Below are 14,211 nucleotides of genomic sequence, written 5' to 3' on the forward strand. Positions count from 1 at the left end.
GATAGATAGATAGATAGATAGATAGATAGATAGATAGATAGATAGATGGATGATAGATAAATGTATGTCTATTAGACCTTGTTTAAAGTTTGGTACTCTGCCAATATGAAATTCTGGTCCTTTATGTAAGGGTGTCCAGTCCATCTCTGCTTTTTTAGGGGGTGTTAGATACAGAATTCTAGGGCTGGTGTGGTGGTAATGCACACCATTATTTCAGCTCTTGGGAAGCAGAAGCAGGAGGATCTCTATGAGTTTGAGGAGGGGAGCTGAGGGCACACAGAGAAACCCTGTGTAAAAAAAACAAAAAGCAAAGCAAAGAAATATGACTCTAATGAGTAGCTTCCTTGTGTGCAATGGGCTCTTCTTTGTAATGTATTATTTTTTTCTAGAGAAAGTATTTGAGGTTGATGCTGTGAAAAGTGAGGTTATGTTATATCTGCTGTTATTGGAGTTGCAGCTTCTTATACCAAATTCAGTGTCATCCTGGAGTTTTGGCAGCTAATGACAAGATTGAACAAAAGACGTACTCAAACCACAGCCGACTCAGCTGAAATTAGAGAACATCATGTCTGTGATAATCTAAGAAGCATAGCGTCAGGGACCCTCAGCCTAAGAACAAAAGGGAAAGGTTGTCAGAAGGAAGTTGCTAAGGTGGGTATAGGGAAAAGACAAAGGCGCAGTGTGACTCCTTCCAGCAAGAACATTGGTAAAATGGCTAAATGTCCTTGGGGTGGGAGGCGCAGTCACTGAAATTATGAAGTGGCTGAAGAACAGATTCTGCAGAGAATCAGGTTGAAGGTTACAAAAACCTCAGAGAGGGATGGAACGGCGGAGCCGAGAGCATGACTAGCATGCATGAAGCCGTGGGTTCAGGTCCCATCGTTGGTGATGCATGAGTCATTTCCAGGCTACAGAGTGAGCCCTCAAGGCTAGCCTAGGCTACAGGAGACCCTGCCTCAAAAACCAAGTCAAAACAAAGACAAATACTTAGTAGTTTGTTTTAAGTAAAAATATCCAGGAAATATAGTGGGACTATGCACATTTTAATTCAGGGATAAAAGAGTCAACATATACAAGATGTTTTTAAAGGAACAGTGAAAAAAATTAATTTGGGGTAACACCCAAATTCACATTTCTTTAATATGCTGGAACATAAGGGTATTGATCACCTAGTTGGCTTTGAATTTTTGTAAATTTTGTGGGGGGGGGGGAGATGACTCAGCAGTTAAGAGCACTGGAGGACAAACATGACCAACATGGTGGCTCATGCCTCTTAATTCTAGCCCTTGGGAGGCAGAGCAGGAGGGTCAGCAGTTCAAGGTCCCTTGAAGTGACAGGAGCCAGCTCAGCCAGCCTGGTCCACATGAGACCCTGTTTCAAAAAACAGCAACAACAGCAGTAACCCTTATAACCAGATACTTGACATGCAAGAGATTCCTCAATAGAAGTAATATGTGTGAAAATTAAAGTAGTGTGTGGTAAAAAGGAAGGTGTGGCTGGGAGTGTAGCTTAGCACAGAATGAATGCTTGGCCTGCCCTTTGCCCTGGCTTAGCCCTCAGCCGCAAACGTGAAAGAAGAAAGATGTGAGTAACTTCATTTGGAAGGATGCTGTATGAATTACTTTTCTGTTGCTGTGACCGGATACCTGACCAAAAGCACTTTGGGAAAGGAAGGGTTTACTTTGGCCCAGTGTTTGAGGGGATATAGTTTAGAGCGAGTGTGAGCTGGAGGCAGTCAGTCACATTGCGTCTACATTCATGAAGCGGACATGAATAGTTACACTCAGCTTTCTCCTCTTTTTATTTCAGAACCCCGGCAGGAGGGTCTTTTGTCCTCAGTTAAACCACCGGGAACATCCTTAAAACGTGTGCCTCACTAGTGAGCACACAGTGTGCACACACACACGAGAGCGCGCACGCTTGCTTGATGCGCATATTGGATGCTCACCTTATTCTTTAGATGGTCTCTGACTGAACCTGAGCTTACCAACTTAGCTGGGCTGGCTGGTGGGTGAGGCCCAGGGGCCCTGCGTCCCCAGCCCTGGGATTACAGATTCTTGCTTCTGTGCCCCTGTATTTCAGAGCACTGGGCATCTGAACTCTGGCCTTCATGATTGTAGGGTTAGCACTTCTCCCATGGGGATATCACCCCCGTTCCTGAGGGGTTTCCTAGTCCAGTCAGGCTGGAAATGAACCACGATAGGTGGGAAGTGGATGAGACACAGAAACGGGGAAGATTCTGTTTTGTTAGTTTGTTTTTGAGACAGGCTTTCTCTGTGTAGCCTTGGCTATCCTGGAACTTACTGTGTACACCAGGCTGGCCTCAGACTCACAGAGAACCACCTGTCTCTGCCTTCCGAGTGCTGGAATTACAGGCATGCACCACCACCTCCCACCTGGGAGAAGATTATATTATAAATGAAAACTCAAAACAATAAAACCTCCAAAAAAAACAGCTTGAGAGACTAGTGTTTTGGGTATGAACAAGACAGAAACTTTCAAACCTAAAGCATGGAGGCTGGAGACAGAAGTTTAAAAAAAAAAAAAAAGAACAACATTTTAGTGGATTTCCCAGGAACACTTGGATAGTGGGTTTTGATTTTTAAAAAAAGATTTATTTATTATATATACAATGTTCTGCCTGCACACCAGAAGAGGGCACCAGATCTCATTATTGATGGTCATGAGCCACCATGTGGTTGCTGGGAATTGAACTCAGGACCTTTGGAAGAGCAGCCAGTGCTCTTAACCTCTGAGCCGTCTGTCCAGCCTTTGTTTTTTGGGTTTTTTTTTTTTTTGTTGTTGTTTTTTGTTTTGTTTTGTTTTTTTAATTTTAGTTAATGTTTGAAGCAATTGGGAAGGTCCTCCTTATTCTTCTCCTTTAAAGTTGATTGCACTTACTGTGTCTGTGTGTATCTTCACATGCACAGACACACCAGGGTGTGTGTAGGCAGAGCAGAGGACAACTTGTGGACTCTACATAGGTCCTGGAGCTCGAGCTCAGGCAGTAGGCTTGGTGGCAAGCCTGCTACTGCCTCTTAAGAAGATTGGTTATCTGGTTACTTAAGCCATTCACGTCTCTTGTTTGGTCCTCAAGAGGTTTATAAATTCAAAGAATATACCACTGGGAGTTTTGACCTATCAGTGGGTGAGTATAGTGTTTTGTTTTTAGTGATAAGACCTTTGTGTGTAGCCCAGGCTGGCCTTAAACATACGAGCTTTCTGCTTCAACTTCCCAAGTGCTGACATGAGAGACACAAGCCACATCTGATGTTGAGACAGAGTCTTGCTATGTAGTCCAGGCTGGTGTTAGACTTGTTCTCTTCCTGCTGTCCAAATGCTGGTATAGGTCTGTAGAACCACTCCTGGCTTAGTTGTTTTTGGTGCTGAAAAAGGTACTGACCATCATGCTGACTGGCTAAACACATATTTAGAGCCTACCTCAGTGGCAAATGATGATAATCCTAGCAATTTAGAAGGCTGATAGGATGATGATGAGTTTGAGGACAACCTTACCCAAACAACTAAACAAGTAGATAATGCTTATTTACCTTATGAGGTAATTTCCTAAATGTGGCAAATACTAAAATTAAGAGCTGAATTTCTAACTGGTTATCAGGGCATATACCTTTAAATCCAGCACTGGGAGACAGGGAAAGAAGGATCATGAGTTGGAGGGTAGCCTGGGTTACATAGCAAAAATATTCTGAGTCTTATGTAAAAAAGAATTAACCTGGCCCCTTTCATAAACTAAAAGTAGGAAATGCAGGGCTGGGGGATGACTTGGTTAGCACAAGTGCTTGAGGACATGATTTTGGATCTCTTGTACTCAAGCCAAATGCTGGAGCTGGCTGGCTGGCTGGCCTAGCCAAATAAGTGAGTTCCAGGTGAGAAAGTGACCCTGTCTCAGAAAATAATTAGAGAGTGGTTACAGAGAGGATTCAACATCAGCCTGTGGTCCCCACATACATGTGTGCGTGTGTACCACAGTATGTGGGAAGTTGGTTTTGCATGTTGAGCCTGGGAATGAGCTCAAGTTGTGAGGAAGGGCCTTGATAGACTGAGCTAAGGTACTTTTAGGTGTTTTTGTTTTTTTGTTTTTCAAGACAGGGTTTCACTGTGTAGCCTTCACTGTCCTGGAACTTACTCTGTGGACCACGCTAGCCTCAAAACTCACAGATCCACCTGCCTCTGCCTCCCGAGTGCTGGGGTTAAAGGCGTGCACCAACACTCTTGGCTTGAGCTAAGCAACTTTAAATTTCTTATTTTGGGTAATCCAAATGTCCTCTGATTATTACCAGGATTTATGTTTAAAAAATAAATTTATCAGCTTGCTTACAATTTTTTTTTTCCTTATAAAATGACAGAGCATTTACAAGCTGGTTCTGTGGTCCACATACAGTTATGTTTCTTAGGTATCTCTGCAGTACACTTTTGGAGATATATGAGTGGCTTCCAAAAGGCAGACATCTAGTTTCAAAAGAGAAATGCCTTTTTTGTGTTCTTCCCACTGCTCTGTGGAAGCAGTCCTCTCATGCTCTACAGAGCTGGTGTCCCCAATTCAATTCAAATAGATTTTTAAGGAAAGAAGCAAGGGAGGATGGGAGGACTTACTGTCTTAGAGTAAATATGGATTCCTAGAACCCTGGCACTATGTAGGGCCACAGCAATCCAGTCACGAAGAAGTCTGAAAGGTAGATTTGTTTCTGCAAATGTTCCCTGAAAGCCCTCTGCATCAATTCAGTTCCTTTTCCCTTTCTCTAGTCAGCAGGGTCCCATGGTGACCGGTTTTGAAAGCCATAGTCCCCTTCAGCAGTTACCTAGCGCCATGGCAACCAGGACGTCAGCAAAGCAGGATAGACCCACACAAAATAGCTGCAAGTAGGCTTCTATCCTGCCTCCAGTTCAACTCTGCCTGAGGCCCACGGACAAAGCTAAAAACATCTAGGCTTGTGCACCCCACAATTCCTGTGTATTGATGGGGATTTTCCTACAAGTGGAGATGTAGGAACATATAGTAACTATGTTTTGATCCCCCCCCCAAAAAAAAAACACACAGAAAACCAAACTGGTAAAAGTATATTTAAGGGGTAATGATAAGTTGTAGGATAGGGACTAGAAAACCATTCTAGATTTAATGAAATTAAAAAGAATTACTTGTTCTCCTAAGTGAAGTCAGTTGGCAGTAGAGCAAGTTAGAGCCACAATACATGGTGTGGTTTATATTTAGATAAAAGACTTAAGGGAAAAGCTTTAAAAAAATAGATTTATTTACCTGAAATTGGCAAAAGGCTTTAAGGAATGCTGAAGGAAGACAATGCTGTCCGTGGTGCTGAACACTGCATTGCCCAGATGTGCTCTAAGGGTGCCCCCAAGATAGACTAGGGGACACATAGCCGCATCTGGATTCTGGTAATAGGAAGAGAATGAGGAATTGGAAAGAAAGCATAATTTTCTTCCCCTATGAAGCAACTCTGAAAGCTCAGGGTAAAATTACCTGATTTAAAAAAAAAAAAAAAAAAAAAAAGGAAGGAAGACTGGAGGTCTGTGTGGCTGAATCTTGCCCTTTTCATATGGAGATTTTCAGATCAGAGCCAATCAGGTCAGAGATTTCTGCTGCCTTGCTCCTGAAAAGAGAAGTGGGGGAAGGGAGAAGATGGCCACATTTCCCCCCAAGCCACATGATCCATTTCCCATGTGACACATTCCAGAGCCTTGGAAAGGAGAAGGGAGGGGCACTGAGAGCGGGAGCTGGGGGTGGGAAGATGGTTTAGCAGTCAACCCTGCACAGCGTCATCTTGTCTCCCTACCAGGAAGCAGGCTGTGAGCTGAGGGAAGACAGACGACAGATATGAATGTGTTCCGAAGGTTTCCTGGTGGCTTATGGCATCCTCCAAAGTCCTGTCCGAGAGCTGTTCCTGACCAGGAAGACCCACGGAGACTGTCTCTGAAATCAAGTCCCGATGAAGGTATGTGCTCGAAATCCTCTATCACAGCTGAAATGTGGCTCAGAGGACACAATTCTTTCTCATATTTTTTTTTCCCAGGCAATTTAAAGATTTTTGTCCTGGCTTAGATGCTCATTGGGGGCATTAGATTTGTTACAGGTCCAGAAAAGATGCCTAGGTAGTTCTGTAAAATAAATACTTCTCCAGAGTAAGCTCCTATTGAGGAAAAAAAAATTGGTTGGAAATCACATATAGTAATGATAATAAACCCATAAACTCATTGATGAAAGGATTTCTCCCTGTTTAATCCTGGAAGGGGAGGCTCTTTACTCAGAAGAGCCAGATTTCATTATCATTGTAAGAAAATCCTGTCTCATCCCTTTGAGCTGCTGCTGTTGTGTGCCGGTGTTCCCAGAGGTTACCAGCAGTAGCTTAGGGAGCCTGAGGGGGCAGTCCTCATATTCCTTTGTGCTGTTAGCTCACTCTCCTTCTGATGTCACCAATACCAGGAGCACCAATGACTGTCCCCAAGCCCTGCTTTAGGATACTAGACTGCCACAGAATTCCACATCTTACGGAAAGCCTTAGGGAAGCTCTTACAGGAATCTGCCAAATTTAAAGGCTACAATCACCATACGCTCATTGTAGATTCTTTGAGTATTTCAACTCAGCACAAAGAGAAGAGCTAGCAAATTCACATTTAATTTCATTTAACAGATACTCGAAAAAGTTCTTGCTGTGTGCAAACCATCATCCAAGCAAACATGGTGATACAGACTACAATTTAGAGATAAACTCAGGCATAGAGGAGTTGAGGACACTCAGGGTCATTTAGGAAACACATAATAGAACAAGAACTGAATCCCAAGATTCGATCTTCAAGTCTTCCTTCGTAACCACTGAGCTGTGCTGCTTGCCTGCTTTTGTTATCTCAAATGATGTCAACAGCCTATTGGGCTACAAATTTTGTTCAGCTGACGCTACTAGAAGATTGAGTCAGCTTTCCCAGCTAAAATAGATCCCCAGTGAAATCTGTATTTAATTTTGAATTATCCCGATAGTCATGTTCTATACCCCCAAATAACCCGTAAGTAATTGCTGTTCTCTGCCTGTGCTGCATAGACATCTAGTAGTCAAGCACGGTGTGACTGGTGAGTGCTGATGTTTAAAGGAAAAAAGATAAAGCTGCAGTTACATTATGGTTGACTTTTAAAATCAAACCTAGAAATATTCTTCCATCCTTGGAACCTAGTAGCAAATCCAGCCTAAGCATATTGCCTTTATCTGATTCTGAAAAAAATTAATGTATCAAGACAGGTGTGGTGGCTCATGCCTGTAATCCAAGCATTTGGCAAGAAAGAGTGCCACATATTCAAAGCCTGCTTGGGCTACAGAGTCAGACTCATGTCTCAAAAAGAAAAAAACAAAAACAAAAAAAAGAGGAATACTTAAAAAATTATTCATATTAACTATGATGCCTGACTGGGTTTTTGTTTTAAAGTAGTATCATGCTTTTAAAATAAAAATCTCTCTTTGCAAATTATTTTTGCTTTTCCAAGACAGATGGTCAACTCTGTTGACAGGCAGTCCTTAGAGATTTAGCCTTCCGAGTGTTGGGTAATAAGGTGTGGGCCACCATTTTCAGGCCTTAATTTACATTTTTAAGGGTAAAAAACATAATAACACTTTTTTATAAAGTCAGGATTCCTGGGGGTTGGGAGATGCCTAAGTGTATAAAGTGCCCGGTGATGAGGATCTGAGCTTGGATGTTCAGCACTGAGGTTTTAAGAAAAAGTTGAGTGTGCATCTGTAATTTTAGCACTGGTAGGCAGAGGCTTGTCATTCCTTACCTCTGGCCAGCACAGGCATGAACACATACACACGCACACACACACACAGGACTTTCTGAGATAAAGTGTTTTTTCACCATGAGTGGTGGACAATGCCTGTAATCCCAGGTGTGGACTGAGAGATTGAAGTAAGAGGATCACCAAGAGTTCTAGGGCAGCCTGGGCTACAGAGTGAGCCTCTGTCTAAAAAATATAAAAAGTAAAAGATCTTCCCTCGTGATCTGTATGGGTTTCCTTCTGGCCTTTGATGATAGAATGTCTGATTTCATTCCTACAAGCTGTGGAAAACTGAAAGAGGTGCTGGGTCTAAAATATAATGTGTAAAGATTTGCAAACTTTTTTTCCAAAACATTGTGTTTTTCTCTAGTAGTTCACTGCAAAACACTTTGTAGAGTAGTTGTATCCTCAGTGACATACACATTTCCCAGGACAGGTAACCTGAAATGTGGCCTAGTGAATGGTGCGTTCAGTACACATATGTGACTGTACCTTAGGAAGGCTCAAGACTCTTAGCAGCATTCTGCTGGAGCCAGTTTTGGGGCTGTGTCTGTTTTTCTTTGTTGATTTATTTAGTTTGTTTTTTAGACAGGGCTTCATGTAGACTAGCTTGGCTTTAAGCTTGCCATGTAGCTGGCACATGTCATGAACTGCTCCTCCTTGCCGCCCCTTCACAGTCCTGGGATGACAGGCGTGGACCACCAAGCCCAGCTCTGACTCTGTTCTATTTGCATATGTTTACATCAAAGCAGCAAATATGCAGTAAGAACTTGGCAGTCATCAAAGCTGCGCTTGGAGTTTATGTATGTTAGCTAGGCTCATTTTGAACCAGAGCTTAGTGGTATCCATAAGTCCTTCCCTGGGCATCACTGCTCCTCCTTGTGGCATTTTATGGAGAGATAGATGGGAACAACCCCAGCAGTCTCTCGCTTTCCTCAGGTGTTTTGTCTGACACTTCTTTGTGCCATTGAACGGCTCACCTCAGGTTGAGAGTGCGTGTCTCCAGTGGTTTTGCCCCATGCATTCTTTTTTCTAGTCTGGCACCCAGGTCCCAGAACACTGTCCAAAGAACTCTCAGATATTAATGGACTCTTACCTAGGGACCCTTGACATCCTGAGTGTCAGCTCAAGCTTGAGCCAAAATGTGGCAGTCAGGACCAGAATGAAAAACTGTCTCAAGGCATTTTTGGTCAAACACAGGGCCTCGTGTGTGCTTTTTAGGCTATGTTCCCAACCCTGCCAGGGTGCAATTTTGAAAGATTGCTTAGGATTTGAATTCAAGTTTGCAAGCTATCTGTGATGAAGTTAGTCATCCTCATGATCAGACACATATACAGCCTTTATTATTTTTCTATCTAATTAAATCATTAAAGACAGAAAGATGAAGCTTATGAGTAAGGTGGCCACAGAGCTGCTTTCCCTCCAGTGTGATGTGCTAAGTTTGGTACACAGCAGAAGAAACAGCAGCCTGTTGCAAAAGCTGTTGTGTGCTTGCCGATGGCACATACAAGGGCAGCACAGCTGAGGCACGGCTGGGCTTTCTACCTGCCCTCTTGAATCTGACAGGAGCAACTCATTGATTGACCTTACTGAAGAGAAGACAGGACAGAGAAAGTAGAGTCGCTGCCCTGAGGAGAGCCCCTGACAGTGTGGTTTTGATTTGGAGGGTAGGTGTGAAAGATGTATGAGGAGGCGGACCACAAACCTGGGTACAGACTGAGAAATCGATGGCTAGGCCCCATCTTGTAGGGCACAGTTGCATCTGTCCCCACTAGGGTGTTTATACCAAAAGGGTCGGGAATAGAGCCAAGGGCCGAAGTATAGGTGGTGTGTCCTCCATGAGCCGTGGCAAAATGTGGGATGAAATAGAGTTGACTTCTCTAAGGGAGTGGGTTAAGAGCAGGAGGAGAGTTACTGTCGTGATTTTATTATTCTGTTTCTGGTGTTACTTTCCTTTGGCAGAAAAGAGGCATCCCCAGGGGTCTTTCATGGGACAGACTCTCCCAGGCTCCTGGCAGCTGTCATATTTAATCTTTGTAGCAAGTCTGCTATACAGTAGTCCCTGTTTTTCAGTGGAGAAACTACAGCTCAGAGAGATTAAGTAATCTATCTAAAATCACAACTACTAGCCAGCATTACATTAGTTTCCATCGGTCCTAGCGTATTGTCAGTAATGTTCTTTCTTCTATGCTTTAAAAGGAATGTATTTAGGTATCAGACTAACAAAAATATAGTTCTCAGAAATTGGAAAGGTAGGGACTGGAGAGATAGCTCAGTGGTTAAGAGTACTATCTGCTCTTCCACAGGACCCAGGTTTAATTCCCAGCACCCTCATGGTGTCTCACAACCATCTGTAACTCCAGTTTAGGGAGATCTGACTGATACGTTTTTCTGGACTCTGAGGGTAACTTGGCATGCAGTAATGCACAGGCATAAATGCAGGCAAAATACCATATTCAAAAAAATTATTTTATATGCATTGCTGTTTGCATGCATATATGTCTGTGAGCATGTCAGATCTTGGCTTTACAAACAGTTTTGAGCTGCCATGTAGGTACTGGGATTTTGAACCCAGATCCTCTGGAAGAGCATAATTACTGAGCCATCTCTCCAACCTCCACATTTTTTTTAAGTAAATTGCGAAAATATAGAGTACTAAGCAGGAACATCTATTTGTTGAGTTCTTGCTTTGTTTTAGATATTGTTTTAGCACCTTTCTTTGTTGTTATTTTTTATTTGTGTGTGTGTGTGCATGCCATTGGAAGCCAGAAGAGGGCATTGGATCTGATGGAGCTAGAGATGAGCTCCTTATCCTCCTGCCCCTACCTCCCAAGTGCTGGAATTATGGGCATGCAGCACTGCACCTGGCTTAGTCCCTCTCTCATATACTTATACTGACAACAAATCAGGTAGATACTGTAATTTTATTGATGAGAGCAATAAGCACAAATTAATTAACTTGCCAGAAGCTACACAGATTTTGAGTTGAAACTCAGATGGCCTAGCTCTGGAGCAGTTTTTCATCACAGTCAGCCTCTGGGGCAGATAATTCTTTGATGCTCATTGTAGGATTCTGCCTACCAGCTATCAGTAACCTTTGACCCCAGCATCTGTAGATGGTGCCATATGTCTCCTGGGACGTGAAGTGTCCACCTAGGAACCAGCAGTCGTGAGTTCTAGCGCAGCTACTCTTTATGTCTACAATGCACAAAGCACGGCTGTGGGGTGTGGCTCAGCCAGCAAAGGCGTTGGCTGCCAGGTCACTGGGCCCACAGAGTGGAAGGAAAAAACAGACTAGGCTTGGGTACACGCTTTTAATCTCAGGATTTGGGAGGTAGAGGCAGAAGGATTAGTTTAGTGTCATCCATGGCTACATTTCAAATTTGAGACCAGCTTGGGCTATGAACCCTTGTCTTGATAAACAAATAGAAAAACTTAAAGAATAATAAAATGAAGGGACTGAGGAGTCTCAGTCATGTAAAGCGCTTGCTTTTTGAGCAGGAGGACCTGAGCTTGCGCCCTAGCATCTGTGTAACATGCTGGGCATGGTAAGAATGCCGGGTGTTGTGGATGTAATCCAGTGCTGGGGAGGAGGGACAGGAGGAGCCCTGAGGCTTGCTGGCCAGCCACTTCAGCTTAATGATTTGTAGGCCAATGACAGACACTGTCACAAAGGAGATGGACAGCATTCCTGAGAAAGAGCCCTGAGATCGTCCTGCCTAAATACACATGCGCAAACATGTACATATATGTGCACCTATAAGAAGGCAAAGCAAAAACACTGAAGCATACAGCAAAGAAGAAAACAAGAACTATGAGGGCAGAGATAATTGTGGAGCAGCTTCTTTCCGGGTTGGTTAGGTGGGTGAAGCCTGGGACAGGCCATGTGTGCCGTTGTTGCATGTGCAGGACGCTCATCTGGGCAGCAACCAGATCTTGGGGGCCAGTAATTAGCATCAGAATACAGTACCAGACCAACCCCCAACAGGCAGCTCTGTTCTTTTTGCTGCGTTTCTCTTCTGTGACTCCGAACTGCTGCACTGTCCTAGCACAACCTTTGTGAACTCCCAGTGATTGTCTTCTTTGGAGTCATGCTTTATCCCGACTCTTCCACACTGCATCACAATTCAGCTTCTAATCCTCTACTTTCCCTGGAAGTCTAGCGGAGCCTTGTAATTTGATGGGCTCTCATTTTTTTCTTTTTAAAGATTTTATTTTCGTTCCTTTCTATATGTTTATGTGTATGTGCCTATGCATGCAGGGGCTGTCATGGCCAGAAGAGGGTGTCTGGTCCCCTGTAGCTAGGGCTACAGGTAATTGTGAACTCAGACATGCATACTGAGAACAGAACTGCTCTGCAAGAGCAGTAGGTGTGCAGCCAGTGTTCTTTAACTGCTGAGCCATCTCTCCAGCCCCCATCCATGTTTCTAATTTTGCCTTTGTTTTCTGTATCATCAGCATCCTGTCTTTTCTGGTTTACTTTTTGTTGCTGTTACAAAACCCTAGATCAAAAGTAGTTTAGGGGAAGAAAGGGCTGAATTCAGCTTACAGGTTACAGTCCATCATGGAGGAAAGTCAGGGCAGGAGCTCAAGCAGGAACTTAAATGAGAAAGGCTGCTTACTGGCTAGCTTGCAGACCCATGCTTATTAGCTAGCTTTTTCATAAACCCCAGGAAGACCTGCCCAAGGAATGGTGTCTCCCACAGTGGGCTGCCCCCCTCCACCACCTCAATTAATAATCAAGACAGTCCCACAGCCAAGCCCACAGGCCTGTCTGATCTGGGCACTCTCCTCAATTGAAACTCCCTTACAGACTTAACTAGGATGCTGTCCACAAGTTCTTGCTAGTTTCCTTCTAGTAGTTTCACAGTATCAGTTCTAGCATTCAAACCTTTCATACATTTTGAATTGCTTTGTACCTGGCAAGAAATGGGGATTGAATTTCATCCTTTTTCTTGCAGATGATTCTGTTTTTCCAACACCCATTTATTGAAAGGTCAGTCCCGTTTCCCATGTGTGTTCTGAGCACCTTTGTAAAAATCAGTTGGGTTTAGTTGTATAGTTTACTTCTCAGTGTGTGTGTATTTTTAATGTTTCATTTACATTTCTATTACATTTATTTATTTTGGGGCTTCCTGTGCATGCCATGGCAGGAATGTGGAAGTTAAAGGACAGCTTGTTAAGTTTTCTCCTTCCACCCTGTGGGTTCCAGAGATGGAACTCAGGTTGTCAGGCGTGGTAGCATTTGCCTTTATCTGTAGAACCATCTAACCAGAACCTTCTGCCCTCACCCCTCTCGTGTGTGTGTGTGTGTGTGTGTGTGTGTGTGTGTGTGTGTGTGTGAATGCCAATACTATACTGGCTTGATTACTACAACTTGGCTTTGGCTGCCTCGGGGCTTTTGTGACTTGATATAAATTCTGTTTTTTTTCCCCTGGTTCTATAAAGAATATCATTGGTGTTTTGGTGCAGGTTGTGTTGAATCTGTAGATCACTCTGAGCAATGTGGACTTCTAACAATACGGATACTTCTATCCATGAACAGGAACTATACATCTCTTCCTTTCCCCTTCTCCTTTCTTTTCCCCCTCCCTTCCCGCCCTCCCTTTGTCTTTCCCAATCTCCTTGTTTCTTCGATCACTGTTGTACAGTTTTCGGTACAGCAGTCTTTCACATCTTGGATGACATTTACTCCCAGGTGTTTGTTTTGCAGTCATTATAACAGATTGCTTTCTTGAATTCTAGTTTAGATAACTTGTTAATGATGCATATAAAGCTATTGGGCTTTTCTCTGTTTATTTTGTACCCTGTAGCTTTGCTGAATTTGCTTATTTGTTCAAGTAGTTTTCAGTGGGACTTGGGGGTTTTCTTCATGTAAACATATTATCAGCAAACTGACGACTTGCTCTTTGCGAGCTTGGTATGTACGTGTTTCTTTCCTCGGCTTGGGACTTTCAGTATAATACTAAAAGTGATGGAAATGGACATGCTTATCCTGTCCTAGATCTTAGAGAGCGGTTTTCAGCCTTTCCCCTCTTAGCAGTGTTTACTGTTGGCTTTTACTGTGTTGTGTTTTTTCTCTTCCTAATTTGTTGAAAGCCTTTAAGTAATGAAGCAAGATTCAGTTTTGTTACTATAGTCAATTGTTCGATTATTCTTACTATAGTCTTTATTTCCTGTTTATTTTACGTAGTATCTTCTTATATTGTAGCCTAGGCTAGCCCGCAACTCACTATGTAATTCAGGCTGGCCTATAAGTCACCGTGTAGCCTAGGCTCACCTCTAACTCACTAGGCTGGGTTGTATGTAGCTCAGGCTCACCTGTAACTCACTGTGTAGCCTGGGCTGGGTTGTATGTAGCTCAGGCTTACCTGTAACTCACTGTGTAGCCTAGGCTGGGTTGTATATAGCTCAGG

The 14,211-nt window shown here is 43.3% G+C and overlaps 1 protein-coding gene across 2 annotated transcripts in view; it reads left to right on the top strand.

Moving 5' to 3' along the window:
• Gpr19 (G protein-coupled receptor 19) overlaps positions 1-14,211 on the top strand; it is a 28,568-nt gene that overhangs the window by 5,129 nt on the left and 9,228 nt on the right. The window contains exon 3 of one of the 2 annotated variants that reach the window (XM_055610801.1): positions 5,814-5,969. The gene's annotated coding sequence lies outside the window, so the exon portion shown is untranslated. Of the gene's footprint in view, positions 1-5,752; positions 5,970-14,211 lie in introns of those variants that run through there. The other variant, XM_055610808.1, reaches the window with a different exon arrangement.

The sequence above is a fragment of the Psammomys obesus genome, unplaced genomic scaffold, assembly GCF_907164565.1.
Source record: "Psammomys obesus unplaced genomic scaffold, mPsaObe1.curated_primary_1811, whole genome shotgun sequence".
NCBI classification, from domain to species: domain Eukaryota; kingdom Metazoa; phylum Chordata; class Mammalia; order Rodentia; family Muridae; genus Psammomys; species Psammomys obesus.